The 15,117-nt window shown below is 43.2% G+C and overlaps 1 pseudogene; it reads right to left on the minus strand.

Moving 5' to 3' along the window:
- Positions 1–554: 554 nt before the first annotated feature.
- LOC123820666 lies at positions 555–998 on the minus strand (annotated as a pseudogene).
- Positions 999–15,117: the final 14,119 nt, after the last annotated feature.

The following is a 15,117-nucleotide window of genomic DNA, read 5'->3' on the forward strand; positions in this document are numbered from 1 at the left end:
CTAGTGCCCCTTCCACATTCACCACCAATCAGATTACTAAACTGCAAGTATTCCGTAAGGAAAATTCACATTTTCTTTCGGCAGTATATCAGATTGTTGGCAAATTACTGGTTTAGGTGTTCCTAGGACACGAAACTTTCAGTACTCGACTGATTCTCATTTCCTGTCTTAATAAGATGCTTATAATCAGATTCACTGGCTTTCAACAAGTAAATCTGACTTGATAGTCTTCAATCAGTATTTTACCCAAACAAGCAATAGAAAAAGTTGATTCCTTTACCATTTCCCAAATCTAAACTTGAATGGTTTCACCTAGGAGTTACTCAATTGAGAACACTTGATAAAAAGTAGAGTTATCAGTAATTTAGTTATTTTAAGTGGCACTGATACTACCATTACATATCACAGTGCATGACACAAAACCAGATGAAGTCTAATTGTCTTTTCTATATTAATTAGCAGTTTTACAGACATTAATACCCTAGTGAATTTGGTATGAAGCAACTGACAACTACCCTTAAGTATTATTAAATTTAAACATTAGTATTTTATCTTTATACCTGGACTTTAAGTAAGGTTTTAAGTTGAAATGTCATTATTTCCTTATCAGAAGGGTTTAAGGAGACAGGAACCCAGTGGCTTTGTGGTTTAGGAAGTACGCTTGGTGACGGCAGCTCACTGAATTTGGCTCCAGCATAGTTCTGGTTGGTTTGAGACTTAAAAAGTAAGCTGGGACTTGATAAGCCAGAGTTCCAATTTTGATTATTTGGGAAATTTTTGTTCTTCCCCAGTCATATGTATGGCCTGCCATGCAGCTGCTGATGTATTGTAAGTATGTCCTCTTTCTTTTTTCTTATGAACAATCTTCATCTGGGAATTTTGATCCTTGGTCTTCTGTCTATTAAGTTGTTGTGGGTTCTCACTAACATTTCTAGATTGAGGGGTTGGAATGTTATACCTCTCTCCACCACCCATCTTCAACTTCTTTGTCACCTTTCGGTCTGCTTTTCAGATTGCAGGATTCCCACTCTCTGTCCCCTTCCTGGTTGCCAATCCCAGGAGACCAGATGTTGCTTTCTGACAGATCCTTTCCTTTGTCTCAAAACACAAGTTTTCATGGGCCAATCTGCTGAGTCCAGCTTAGGGGCTGAGGCCAGCATCTGAGTCTCCTCAGCACACAAGTTTGAGAGAAGTCCTAGAGACTTCAAGCTCGGATTGCAGCTGCGGCTCCTGCTCAGCCATGAAGCCCCCTCCCCTTCCAGGGAGAGACGAGGAGGCACACAAAGCACGCAAGCACCGATGACCTAGCTGGCACCACCTCGGTGTCCCGACGATGACTTCCTCCTTCTGCCTCTATCGACAAAATATCACACAGGGAATTTGAAGTGACTATAATTATCACACCAAAAGCTCTAGCGGGTAAAGTAGACAGCATGCAAGAACAGATGGGCACGGTAAGCCAAGAATGGAAATTCTGAGAAAGAAAAAAATGGTAGAGATAAAAAAACAAAAATAAAGAATGCCTCTGTTGGGCTCATTGCACAGGTGGCAAACACAAGGCCTGCGGGTTGAACCCAGCCTCCACCTTGTTTTATCGGGCCTGTCACCTTGTTTCTACCCAGCGGCAGTGCTGAGCTCTCACTTAACTGTTAAGGAGTAGTTACATTTACACAGTCCTAAAATTACATTCGGCCCTTTGAAGGCAACCACAAGGCTGATGTGACCCCCGGCAAAAATGAGTTTGACACCCCTGGCTTATTAGTGATCTGGTTGCAACTCAGCAAAGGAACTCAGAGCTTGAAGATACGTCAACAAAAACATCTAAAACTGAACAGCAAAGAGAGAAGAGACTGAAAAACACAGAATGTAATAGTATCTAAGAACTGTGGACATCTAAAAAAAGTGTAAAATACCGGTAATGGAAATATCAGAAAGAGAAGAAAGAAAGAAAAAGGAACAGAAGAAGTATTTGAAGAACTGATGGGTGAGAAATTCCCTAAACTAATGTCACACACCAAATCAGAGATCTGGGAAGCTCAGAGGACACCAAAGAGGATATTGCCACCCCACCCCCAAAAGAGTGAAATATTCCCACCCACCCCCAAAAGAGTGAAATATTTAAAGTATTTGAGAAAACCCCCCCAACAAGCTAGAATTCTCTGCACTGCAAAATTATCCTTCAAAAGTGAAGGAGAAATAAAGACTTTCTCAGACAAACAAAAAATGAGGGAATGTGTGTTGTCAGTAAACCTGTCTGTCAAGAAATGTTAAAAGAAGTTCTTTGGACAGAAGGAAAATAACATAAGTCAGAAACTCAGATATACATAGAGAAATGAAGAGCATCAGAAAAGGAATAACTAAAATTAAAGAAAAAGTTTTAATTGTCTTATTCTTAATTGATCTAACAGAGAACAGTTTGTTCTAAGTAATAATAGTGACAATTTATTATATATACATACATTTTCTTATGTATAAGTGAAATGAATGACAGTAATGATACAAAGCACGAGAGGGAGGAATTAAGATTATTTTGCTACTATAAGGTACTTGCACTAATTGCGAAGAAGTACAATGTTATTTGAAGGTGGACTTGGATTAGTTATAAGTGTACATTGCAAACTCTAGAGAACCCTTAAAAACACTTTTAAGAAAAAGTATGGTCAATATTCTTAAAAAGGAGAGGAAACAGAATATTAATACCACGTGAGGCAAAAAAAAAGTGGAAGACAAAAATAGGAACAAAAAGAGCAACAAAAATAAATATGGTATATATTAATCCAACTATCCCTAATCACTTTAAAAGCCAATCTAAATACACTAACTGCCCTGGCTGGTATGTCTCAGTGGACTGAATGCTGGCCTGTGAACTGAAAAGTCGCTGGTTCGATTCCCAGTCAGGGCATGTGTGTGGGTTGTGGGCTAGGTCCCCAGTTAGGGGCGCGTGAGAGGCAACTGATCTATGTGTCTCTCACATATCAATGTTTCTCTCCCTCTCTATCTCCCTCCCTTCCCCTTCTCTAAAAATAAGTAAAACTTTTTAAAAATATAAGCAAATAAATATACCAATTGAAAGACAAATATTGTCCGAGTGATTCAGGAGCAAGACTCAACTGCCCTGGCTCATGTGGCTCAGTTGGTTGGAGCATCATCCCATCCCATAGAATGAAAGGTTGTGGGTTTGAGCAGGGCGGGCTGGGATGGGAGTAAAAGAGAGAAAACTGCACTTGAACAACAATTAAAATAAAAATGAAAGAGGCACTGGCAGCAAGATGACTAATTAAAATCTTTCTAATTTGAGTCCCCAAGCCAGGAGCAGCTGTGACTTCCAACACACCCAAGCAAAGCGCATGCTTGCTCACTACCCAGATTTTTATAAAAATGAGGGAAAAGACCAGAACAAGGGGCAGAGGAATGCTGCCGGCCTGGCTCAGAAACTACAACTGCCTGTCCTGGCCGGCCACTGCCGCCCTCACCATCTCCCCATCATTATTGGCAGGTCTCCATGTGCGGGCCAGGAGCTCTGATGGTCTCAGAAGGTGACTGTGGAATAACAGAAGAAACCGTGTACCTGGAAACAGCACCAGAGTGCAGATATGGCCCCTCGGGAGCACTAGCCCAGTTGACCTTCCCTGGTCCTTGGCCCCACATGCTGGCAGCTCCCGGCACCAGGTGGCCCGCGCTGCCCAGCCCCATTGCTTGTGCAGTGAAAGAGTTCAGCTCATCATTGTCCACCTCGGTCTCTTTCTGGACCCAGCCAGCTGACAAGGCCACTCACTTCTCAGGCTTTATTTGGAAATCATTTTGAGCCTCAAGGCACCGATTCACCCTCCAACTGCTTCTCCTGAGGGGGTGTGGGCCTCCCCTGCAGGGCCAGCCTTGGGCAGACACAGGGAGCCTCCTCCCCCAGACTTGAGAAGCATCCTGGTTATGCAATGATCCCGACCCTGCACGCCCCCAGCATGCAAAAGGAGTCACCTCGTGAGGCAAGATGCATATTTCGGTGTGCCTAACTGTTTTCAAACCTTGTGGCAAATTGTTTTGAGTATTTTCCATTAAGAAATAATAAAACAAAAACAAAACAAAACAAAAAAAGGTTGTGGGTTTGATTCCCAGTCTAGGCACATGCCTAGGTTGCAGGTTCAGTCCCTGGTTTGGGCACATGTGAGAAGCAACAGATAGATGTTTCTCTTTCACATTAACAGTTTCTCTCCTCTCTCTTCCTCCTTCCCCCTCTGTCTAAAAATCAATAAGCATGTCCTTAGGTGAGGTTAAAACATTTAAAAAGAAGATAATTATATGTTGTCTACAAGAAACCCAATTTAAATATAAAAACACATATTGCTCTGAAATTAAATGGATAGAGAAAGATGTACTATGCTAATACTAATCAAAGAAAGCCAGGGTAGCTATATTACTTTCAGTCAGAACAAGGAAACTTACCAGGGCATTCCACAATGACAAAGAGGTCAATTCTCGAAGAATAACATCTTTAATGTGTATGTACCTAATAACAGACAGTAAAAATACAGAAAGCAAAAACTGATAGATTACAAGGAGAAATAGATGAATCCACTATTAAGTAGGAGACTTCAACACCTCCCTAGCAGAAATGAGCAGATCCAGCAGGCAGAAAATCAGTAAGGACACAGCTGAACTCAGTAACACCACCAGTCAGCTGGGTATGATGTACTTCTACAGACCACTTCATCCAACAGCAGCAGAATACGTGTTCTCCTGAAGTTTGCACGGACCGTTCACCAAGATAGACCATCTCTGGGCCATAAAACACACCTTAACAAATTTAAAGGAATAGAAATCATACAATGTCTGCTCTCAGACCACAACTAGGAATTAAACTAGGAATCAGTAACAGAAAGATAACTGGAAAATTCCGAAATTAAACAACACACTTCTAAGTGACACATGGTCAAAGAAGAAATCACAGGTCAGGATTAAAAAGCACAATGCTAAAACACACCCTAAAATGGAAAATGTAGGTAAATATCTTACAAGATATGTGTAAGATCTGTATGAGGAAAATACAGACTCTGGTGAGGAAAATCAATGCGGAACTACGGAAGTGGAGAGCTACCCCATGGTGAGCGGGCGGGGGCGGGGGGTCAGTGTTGTCAGGACACCGGTCCTTTCCAGTTTGCGCTGTGGTTTCAGGGCGTTCCCAGACAGAACCCCTGCCAGTCATTGTGTGGGTGTCACAGGTTGATTCTGAAGCTGAAATGGGGAGACACTGGCTGACCTAATATTGAAGGAAAAGAACGAAGTCAGACAGGACCTGACGTTAAGATTACTGTAAAGCCACATTAATTAAGACAGTGTGGTATGGTGAAAGAACAAATAAATAGACCCATATAAATTCTTTGACAAAGGAGTAGAGACAATACAATGAAGAAAAGATAGTCTTTTCAACAAATGGTGCTGGAACCACTGGACATCCACATGCAAAAAATAAATAAATCTAGATACAGAACTTACACCTTTCACAAAAATTAACTAACAATGGATCATAGAACTAACTGTAAAATGCAAAACTATAAAATTCCTAGAAGGTAACATAGGAGGAACTCTAGATGACCTCAGGTATGGTGATGACTTTTAAATACAACACCAAAAGCATGATCCTTGAAAGAAAGGATAAACTGCTTTGCATCTGAATTAAAATTTTCTGCTCTGTGAGAGCCACTGTCAAGAGAATGAAAAAGACAAGCCACAGACTGGGAGGAAATATTTGCAAAAGACATGTCTGATAAAGGACTATGATCCAAAATAGACAAAGAGCTCTTACAAGTCAACAATAAGGAAACGAACAACCTGATTTTAAAATGGGCAAAATATCTGAAGACACCTCGCCAAAGAAGATACACGGATGGCAAATAAAGACGTGAAAAGATGTTCCACATCATGTGTCATTAGGGAAGTGCAATTTAAAACAAGAGATGCCATCAAAATCCAGAAGACTGGCAACATCAACACTGATCAGATGTAGAACAGGAACTCTCATTCACTGCTGGTGAGAATGAAAAAGATAGTCGCTTTGGAAGACAGTTTGGTGGTTTCTTAACAAAACTAAACGTATTATCATACAAACAGGTAATCACGCTCCTTGGTTTTTAGCCAAAGAAATTGAAAACTATGTCCACCCAAAACCCAGCCCTTGGACGTTTGTAGCAGTTTCAAAGCGCCCGGCTCCCAGTGCCCCTGTCAATGCCCAGTGTCGCATCCAGCCCCGACACTGTCCCTCACCTTCTCACGTCGTGGAGCTGCTGCAGCTGTTCTCACCTGCAGGCCCTTCCCAGCTCCTTCTGCAGTTCCCGCTCCCTCCACTTACCCAGATGTGAGACTTGCTCCAGGGTCTCCATGGAGGACATGGGGCAGCAACGCCCCTGTCCCCTCCACACTGCCCTCTGCCCCCACCTCACTTCTCTTCTGCTGCGCGGGCGGGCGTCCTGCAGCCCTGCTTCACCTCTCCATTCACGTCCACGTTCTCTACAAATGAATGGGCATCTACTGGGGTGGGCGTGGGGGCACCAAGAAGTCTCCGTTTCCCCCTCAGCAGGGGACTTCACTTGGCAGTGATGCCAGCCCACAGAGAGAGGGACAGAGGTCTCCCCAGGAACCCTGCCATCCCCAACAGTTACAACAGTCTTCAAATCTACCTGAATGGGGTCTGACAAAGATTCTTTGCCTGAACCTTCTCCCAGGCCCATCTGCATGTTTCCTTGTAAAATCTGGTTTTATCAAAACTCCTGCTGAAGCCAGTTTAACCAGAACCCCCCCCCCCCCAAGATGTGATCAGGTTCCTCCTCTACCACCACTCCTGCCTTCATCAAGAATCCTGTTAGGTTGCTTTAGCCAGAATCCTTCTTATCCCCTTGTTCCCTCTTAGTAATTTTCCATCCACGACCCCCACCCTGCTCCTGGGCTGCCCATTGCCCAAACTGTATTCAGAGTCGAGCCCCATCTCTCTCCCTGCTGTAAAATCCCACTGCACTGGTCCTATTACTTACCACGATCGGCCATTTTAAACAATTGTCCTTGAACTTTTTTCTTTAACAAGTCCACTATTACAGTGGCTTCTGCTTCTTGCAGCCAAACTTCCTTGGGTGTAGCCATTGAAATACAGCAAATTATCAAAGTCAAACCTCAGGGGAACGCTGTGCCCAGCTGGTCTCCACCCCTTCCTCAGGCTGCCTTGCCCCTCACCTGCCCTGGCCTGCAACCCTCACCCCAGCTTCTGCTTCAGCAAGCTCTTCCAATGCTATTCTTCTTGCATCCCAGGGCCATTTGGCTGATGGCATCAGCTGCCACAGACTCCTCCGTAGCACCTGAATTGGATGGAGGTTCCATACATGAGGCTCGGCCAGACCCCATGGCTGGAAGAGACGAAGGAGCCCATTTGCCAGCCCCCTTTTCAACTCAGAGGCCCGAGGGAGCTATAATTGAGAAAGGAAAACTGGCCTGGGAATCAGGGGACAAGGTTAGTCTTGTCCTTGCCTCCCACCTGCTTTGAGATGTCCTTTCCTCTCCGACTCAGTGTCCTCTGCTGTGTGAGAGGAACTTAAGTGGGATGCTTACGGGATGTCCAGCCCACAGCCCAGGATGGCAATGAACACGGCCCAACGCAATTGTGAGTTTACTTATAACATTACTTAGTTTTATTACTTAGATATGTACATTTTCTATATTGGTGATCACAAACTTGGAAACTGCTCAATGATTTTAAAAGATTATTGAAAGGGCTGCTGCATAATTAGGGTTATTCAGTGAGGACATTTTTGCTTATCTGTGGTGGCAGATGTCATGAAAATTATGCACAGACCTTTTATTTGCTTATCTGTTTTCGTTAGTGGTTGTGTATTTAACAGTGGCCCAGGACAACTCTTCCTCCAGTGTGGCCCAGAGATGCCAAAGGGTTGGGCACCCCTGCTTTCAAAGGTCTTTCCAAATGCCGTTCAGTGTCTGACAGCTTCCCAAGCTGCTGCCCAGGGATCCCCTCTCGGAGTGAAAAGAAGCAACAGTGGAGGTCTTTGTCATTGCTTCTTATTCCACTTACTAAGTCTTAACGCAGCCCAGTGATGAAGCATGCCCAGAGTTGGTTACAGCACCAGAAGCTGGAGGGGAAAGTGTGACTCTGAGGCTGAAGAACACAGGCACAAGATCTGCCAGCGTTGGCTATGGCCTTGAGCCAAAGACAGGGCTATGCCATCTCCTGAATGTGGTGCAACACTTAAGATGGCAGAGACCTTGGACTTCTTCCCTGCAGCCTCAAAATGGGACAATTTTGAAATTCTCTCAGGCCCACAGTTCCCCATGGGATCAGCTGAGGCCTACCTTGCAACTTCATTGCTCATTAAAAAAAAATTCTAGCCCTGGCTGGCATAGCTCAGTGGATTGAGCGTGGGCTGCAAACCAAAGTGTTCGATTCCCAGTCAGGGTACATGCCTGGATTGCAGGCCATGACCCCCAGCAACCGCACATTGATGTTTCTCTCTCTCTCTCTCTCTCTGTCTCCCTCCCTTCTCTCTCTAAAAATAAATAAAATCTTTAAAAAACTCTTTTAAAGATTTCATTTTTAGACAAGAGGGGAAGGGAGGGAGAAAGAGAGGATAATATCAGCGTGTGGTTGCCTCTCAAGCACCCCCTACTGGGGACCTGGCCCACAACACAGGTATGTGCCCTGATTGGGAATTGAACTAGTAGCCCTTTGGTTCAGAGGCTAGCACTCAATCCACTGAGCTGCACTAGCCAGGGCTCATTACTCTTCAAATTGACATCTGCTCATTCATGATTCCTTCACCCACCTAAGGTGTTGATCCTTAAGAGGTCTAGAGGTCTCCCTAATGAAGTTCCCGCATACTAATGACTCTCAGAGCTAGAGCTATAGGAACATGACACATGGCCTGCAAGGTCCTTCATGATCTAGCCCCTGCTGATCTTTCTAGTCTTATTTCTCCCCAGGGTTCCACTGGCTCTATTCGTCAGCATCACTGAACTCTCAGTTCCCTGAACATCAAGTTCCTCTCTTGCTCTGTGCAAATATGTGCATGTTTTCACATAGCTTACTGAATAAAATATTCATTATCCTGCTGTATCATTCATGGTCCTGACAGGACAGAGATAGCATACTAAAAAGGGGAATTAGAACTTAATGAAGGGGCTATTTAAAAGATGTGTCCTGGCTGTGTAGCTCAGCTGGTTAGAGCATCATCCTGATACCCCAAGGTTGTGGGTTCGATCCCCGGTCAGGGCACATACAACAATCAACCAATGAGTATATAAATAAGTGGAACAACAAATTCATGTTCCCCTCTCCCTTCCTCCTTCCTCTCTCTCTCTCTCAAATCAATCAATCAATCAATCAATCAAAGGGCTATGGGCAAACCAACAAAACATCCTAGGACTAGTAGCAGTGGAGTAGCAGTGGGAAGCTGCTCAGCTTTGATGGGGTGAAGGGAAGAGCGGTCAGTGGAACCTGTGAGTGAAGCTGTGGCTACAGGAGACAGCCAGACAGGAGCTGTTACCTTTAGGGAGAAGGCAGCCGTGCCAACCCAGTCCAGTTGGAAGTGAGCTAGTGTAAAGAATTCCCTGATCTCTCTTTCCTAACCACTGTCCAGACTCCTACTAAGGCAGCTGAAACTGAATGGAAGCCCCAGAGCAAAAGATGTAGTCCACAGGCATCAGCTGGTTGGACACAGAGCTGGGTGGAGCAGGGAAGGCGGATTTGGAAGAGCCAAGAGAATGCGCTCCCACAATTCCTGGTGCGTGCCAGACCCGGAACGAAACAGCACAGCATCTGCTCTCACGTTTAAAGTCTCACAGAGGAAAACTGACTCTCATCAGTGAATCATAAAAAGTGATAAAAAATACCCATTATTTCTATGTACACATAAAACACAAATTCACCATGAGCTAGCCCATTAAATCAAGTTCCAATAGATTTTTAAAAACTGGCGTCACATATACTTAGTTAACTGCCCGCAATGGAATTGTAAATCCTTAACCAAAACAAAAAAAGGAATTTATCCTCACCCTTGGAAATTTTAAAACATACCCACGTAAAACTCAGGGCAAAGGAGAAATCATAATGGCAATTAGAAAACACAGAGAACTGAACAGTAACAACGACAATGTCACATGCTGGAAGCTGTGGGACGCAGCGACAGCACTTAAAGGGGAACCCTGAACTTCAGCATTTATGTTAGAAACGAAGGCAGGCTGGAAATTCATGAGCTCAGCAACCGACTTAGATAGGGGGAAACAGTGAATACTGGAATAGCCCTGACAAGGAGAACGACGAAGATAATCAAAAGAAGACGTTAATAAAGCAGGAAACAGAGGTACTGTGAGAGAAGCCACCAAAAGCTGGCTCCCTGGGAAAAACGGAGAGCGGCTGAGCCGCAGCGCACTCGCACTGGGATGACGCACCCCGGCGGACACAAGTGCTCCGCGGGGACGCGAGTCCGCCTGGCGAAAATCAGACACTCGCTGGGGAAACACTCGTAAAGCTCAAGAATGTGTAAAACCAAAACATATCGTTTAAGATCCATGTATACTTGGGAAACTTTTTTTTAAAGCACAAGAATAAGCACAATCGTAACCTTGGGGTACGAAGGGCATCTGGGGAGAGCACAGAGGGGCTTCAAAATTATGGTTAATGTTCTGGCCTACAAATTACAGGGTGACTTCACATTTTTTAAAAAGATTTATTTATATTTTATTTTTAGACAGGGAAAGGAGGGAGAAAGAGAGAGAGAAACATGAATGTGCAGTTGCTGGGGGCCATGGCCTGCAACCCTGGCACGTGCCCTGACTGAGAATCAAACCTGTGATGCTTTGGTTTACATCCCGTGCTCAATCCACTGAGCTACGCCAGCCAGGGCCACATTTTTAAAATTGTTTCATAATTACAAGGATGCTACACATGCTTTCTTACAAATATCAGACAGTAAATAACTTTTTAAAAAATTGACTTGATAAAGGGATAGAAATATTGAGCAGTTGCCTCCCATATGCACCCCCACCAGGAATCAAACCTGTAACCTGGGTATGCACCTGGACCAGGAATTGAACTCGAAACCTTTTGGTGTACAGGATGATGCTCCAACTAACTGAGCTACCTGGCCAGGGCAATAACCTTTTAAAACTGTAAGCAAATCCTGCTCAGTGAAACGTCTCAGAGGAATCCTGTATTGTCTCCATGTTCCCAGCTTGGAACCTAGAGCAGGTCCCGTTATTTTCAGAGCCCGTGGCTTCATGTTGAACCTGGCACTTCCCCATCCTTTTGCTTTTTCAACTCCTGGATTTCACACAAAAGCTCTGATTTAGCATATTCTTAGATGGTTCAGAATATTTTTTTAAAATTTTACTTTATTTTTGATTTTGAGAGAGGGAGAAAGACAAGGGAAACATCAGTGTGAGTGAGAAACATCAATTGACTGCCTTCCTTACACGCCCCAACCTAAGCCACAACCCAGGCATATGTCCCTGACCCGGAATTAAACTGGCAACATTTCACTTTGTGGGATGATGCCCAACCAACTGAGACACACTGGTCAGGGCGTGCATCTTTAATATTGATTTCTTTGGGAAGCCACGTTGAGAAAAAAGGAAGAAAGGACATAGAAGCCAAGGGGGGTCTTCTTTCAATGAAAACAAACAAACAAACAAACAAAAAACCAAAAAAACAAACCCTAACTCCAGAGATTTTGAAATGTCCTCCAAGAGACCCAGTTATGGCTCTGGCCTACAAATCTACTTTCATGACCGGCTCTGCCTCCCCAGAAGCGCCATAAGGGTGTGGAGAGTCGAGCAGCCCAAGCAGTGAACTACAGTGGACACCTGCCACCTAGGGCCTGTCCTGAATCTAGGTCCATTTCCTAACAGCTCTTTGGTTACACTTTAGGAATTAACATCTCCTCCACTGAACACAGTTTTAGTGAGCAGGAAAATCTACCTTTCAACATGGTATCTGGGGTTGGACAGAGGCTTCTGGTTCGGAACCAACACAGCTGGGAACCAACACAGTGGGCCTGGGACCTAAGCTGGGCCAGTCGAGAAAATTCTCCCTGGCTGCTGACTTGAGTGAAGATGGGTCTTCACAGCCACAGTGAGTCCTTTTCAGGAGCCTGCAAACCCCCTCTGGCTCCTACCCACCGACTCTGTGAGCCTGATCTTCCAGTCTCCTGTTGGTCTTGTAGGCCAGGCCCCTAGCATCTTCCCAAAACGTACTTCCTTTCTCCTAAATTTGTCATTTCATTCACTTTCTTAAAAGATGAGAAAAATAGATGCTCATAGCAGACAACAATTCAGTAACAGAAATTCAATATACTAAAAGTTGAAAGTTCTCTCCTTATGAATACCATTGTTACCAGTTTGATACATATCCTTACAAACATTTTCTAGCATTTTATAGAGAGAGATGGACTAGATCTCTAGATAATATTGGGTTATGGGAAATAAAAGGGATTTTTACATAAAAGGGATCATAACAAATATACCCTTATATAAATTATTTTTTAACCCAGTGATATAGTATAAATATCTTTCCTTTTCAGTACATAGAGATGTCATTCCTTTTAATAGATGCATAGTATTTCGTGGTATGAGCTCCATAATTTAATCTTCCCTTGTCAGGCATCAACATTGTCTCCAATTTTTTAGTATTACAAATAATGATGCAAGGGGGTTGGGGGGAGGAAGGAGAGGGTAAAGGGGGGATAAATGGTGATGGAAGGAGATTTGACCTGGGGTGGTGAACACACAATAAATACAGTGTACAGACGATATACTATAGAATTGTACACCTGAAACCTGTATAATTTTATTAATCAGTATCAACCAAATAAATTCAATAAAAAATACATTCACTTTGCAAATAATTTAACTAGCTGCTTTCTTTATTACTGTAAAATGAAGTGGTTAGTAAATCCTTAGGACAGGGTTTCAAAAAATAAAGTTATCCAAGGTTCTAGTAGAAAATGAGAGAAATAATGATGCAATAAACACCCTTGTATTTATATAGCTTTGCACACTGTGCCAATATTTATGTAGGTGGGGGATTGCCTAGAAAACATTTCTGGAAAAAAGGACATATACATTTTTTAAAGATTTTATTTATTTTTATTTTTAGGCAGAGGGGAAGGGAAGGAGAAAGAGAGGGAGAGAAACATCAAGGTGCGGTTGCCTCTCACATGCCCCCTACTGGGGGCCTGGCCTGAAACCCAGGTGTGTGCCCTGACTGGGAGTCCAACTGGCAACACTTTGTTTTACAGGCCAGCACTCAATCCACTGAGCCATACCGGCCAGGGCAGGACATTTACATTTAAGATGTTTATATTAGGTACTGCCAGATTGCCTTTTTATGGCTATACCCACTTCCCAAAAACATCTGGAAGAAGTGCTCATCACCCACACTTATCAATAGGTTTTTAGGTTTTTAGTATTTATTTTCAGGAATTTGATAGATGCAAGCATCTTTCTGTCTTTCATACGCATTTCCCCTGATTATTACTGAGGATAAATATATTTTTAAATATGTATTAGCCAATTTATTTAAAAATTTTTATTGGTTTCTTCATATATTAGGAATATGAATCTTTTATCAGTTATATATTGTAATTGTTCCCTCCAAATAGTGATCTTTCTTAATTTTGCTTTTGGTGTCTTTGGATGTATATTTGTTCTTTACAATTTCCATCACTTTTTTCTTTATGGCTTCTGGGTTCCTGATCACACCCAAAGAAGTTTTCCCTTCCCCCAAACTACAAATGAACATACTTACATGCATTTTCCCCTGGAAGTGGAATAGCACAGCACAGTGGTTAGCTGTAGAAGGAGAGTTTCTGGAGCTAGACTTCTTGGGTTCAAATCCGAGCTCTGGCATTTATCGGTTACATGACCTTGGCACTTAACTTTGTCATCAGTAAAATGGGATTCTGGTGAAGGTTAAGTTAATATATGTAAAGCATTTAGAATAGTGCCTAGTATATAACAAATACTCAATGTATATGCCATTATCTAGTTCCTTTATAGTTCTTTTTCATATTTAGATCTTCAGTATACCTCTTAAAAATTTTTTCATGATTTGAGGCTATTTTTTTCCTCAGGTGAATAGCCAATTTTATAAAGTCATCTGTTTTTCCACTAATTTGAAATTCCACATTTAGAATATACTAAGGGACAGACCATCCCTAAGAGGTCCTTAAGAGACCTACACCAGTTCATGGCCCCCCCTGTAACTGCACTTCAAAGGCCACTCAGTGAACACTCTGTGGACACCTTGGGATCCTACTGAAGGTAAAAAGATCTAAGTTAAATTTAACAATGTTCAGAAACTTGGTGGCCTCTCCCCGCTGAATGCCACCCAATCACAGGCCCAGGAAGGCCACCCCAGTTGTCCCACTCAAGGGACAAACCAGCTGAGGGAAGTGTTCTTGGAAAGCACGCCCAATCTAAAAACGTGTGTGCTATAAGCTATTTTCTCCAAAGTAAGAATGGTTAGAGAAAAAGAGAACTCGCACTGAAATTCATACCAGAATACATACGTGCACGGAAGACGGGAGATACTTGGCCACACAGGGTGGCTGGGATTGGGGGCGAGTTTCACAAGAGTAAGAGGCTCATCTGCATTAAATGGCTTTTGTGTAGGGAAGGCAGAGAACCACTGAGATACTTTAGTTTTTCCTTTAAGACTGAATTAAAAACATTATCAACTGTTTAAGGTATGCTGCCATCTCCTGGCTAAACCTGTATTGCAGCCAAATCACAAGCAGTTATAGCAAAAAGTGACACAGCCTTGCAAGCATGATACGGTAACCCAAAACATAACAAAACATACACCATGGGGAAAAGGCGGCATGCTACCTGCTCACATTCCCCGGTCACTACAGATAGTGCCACTCTGCAGTAGCGGCCTCTCTCGGTGCCTGTTGGGCACTGTCTAACAAGCACATCTGAAGGGAGGGTGAGCCCAAACAGAAAATTCAAACATTCCAAAGGCAGATAGGCCGGTATATGGATTCCATCCCGGGATGCTCTAATTGTAATAAAGAATAGCTAGGCTCATGCACAAGCTCAGAATGCTGCATGCTTGTGCTGAAAAGA

Source organism: Phyllostomus hastatus, unplaced genomic scaffold (genome assembly GCF_019186645.2).
Source record: "Phyllostomus hastatus isolate PE091 unplaced genomic scaffold, TTU_PhHast_1.1 phas_contig_36, whole genome shotgun sequence".
Classification (NCBI taxonomy): domain Eukaryota; kingdom Metazoa; phylum Chordata; class Mammalia; order Chiroptera; family Phyllostomidae; genus Phyllostomus; species Phyllostomus hastatus.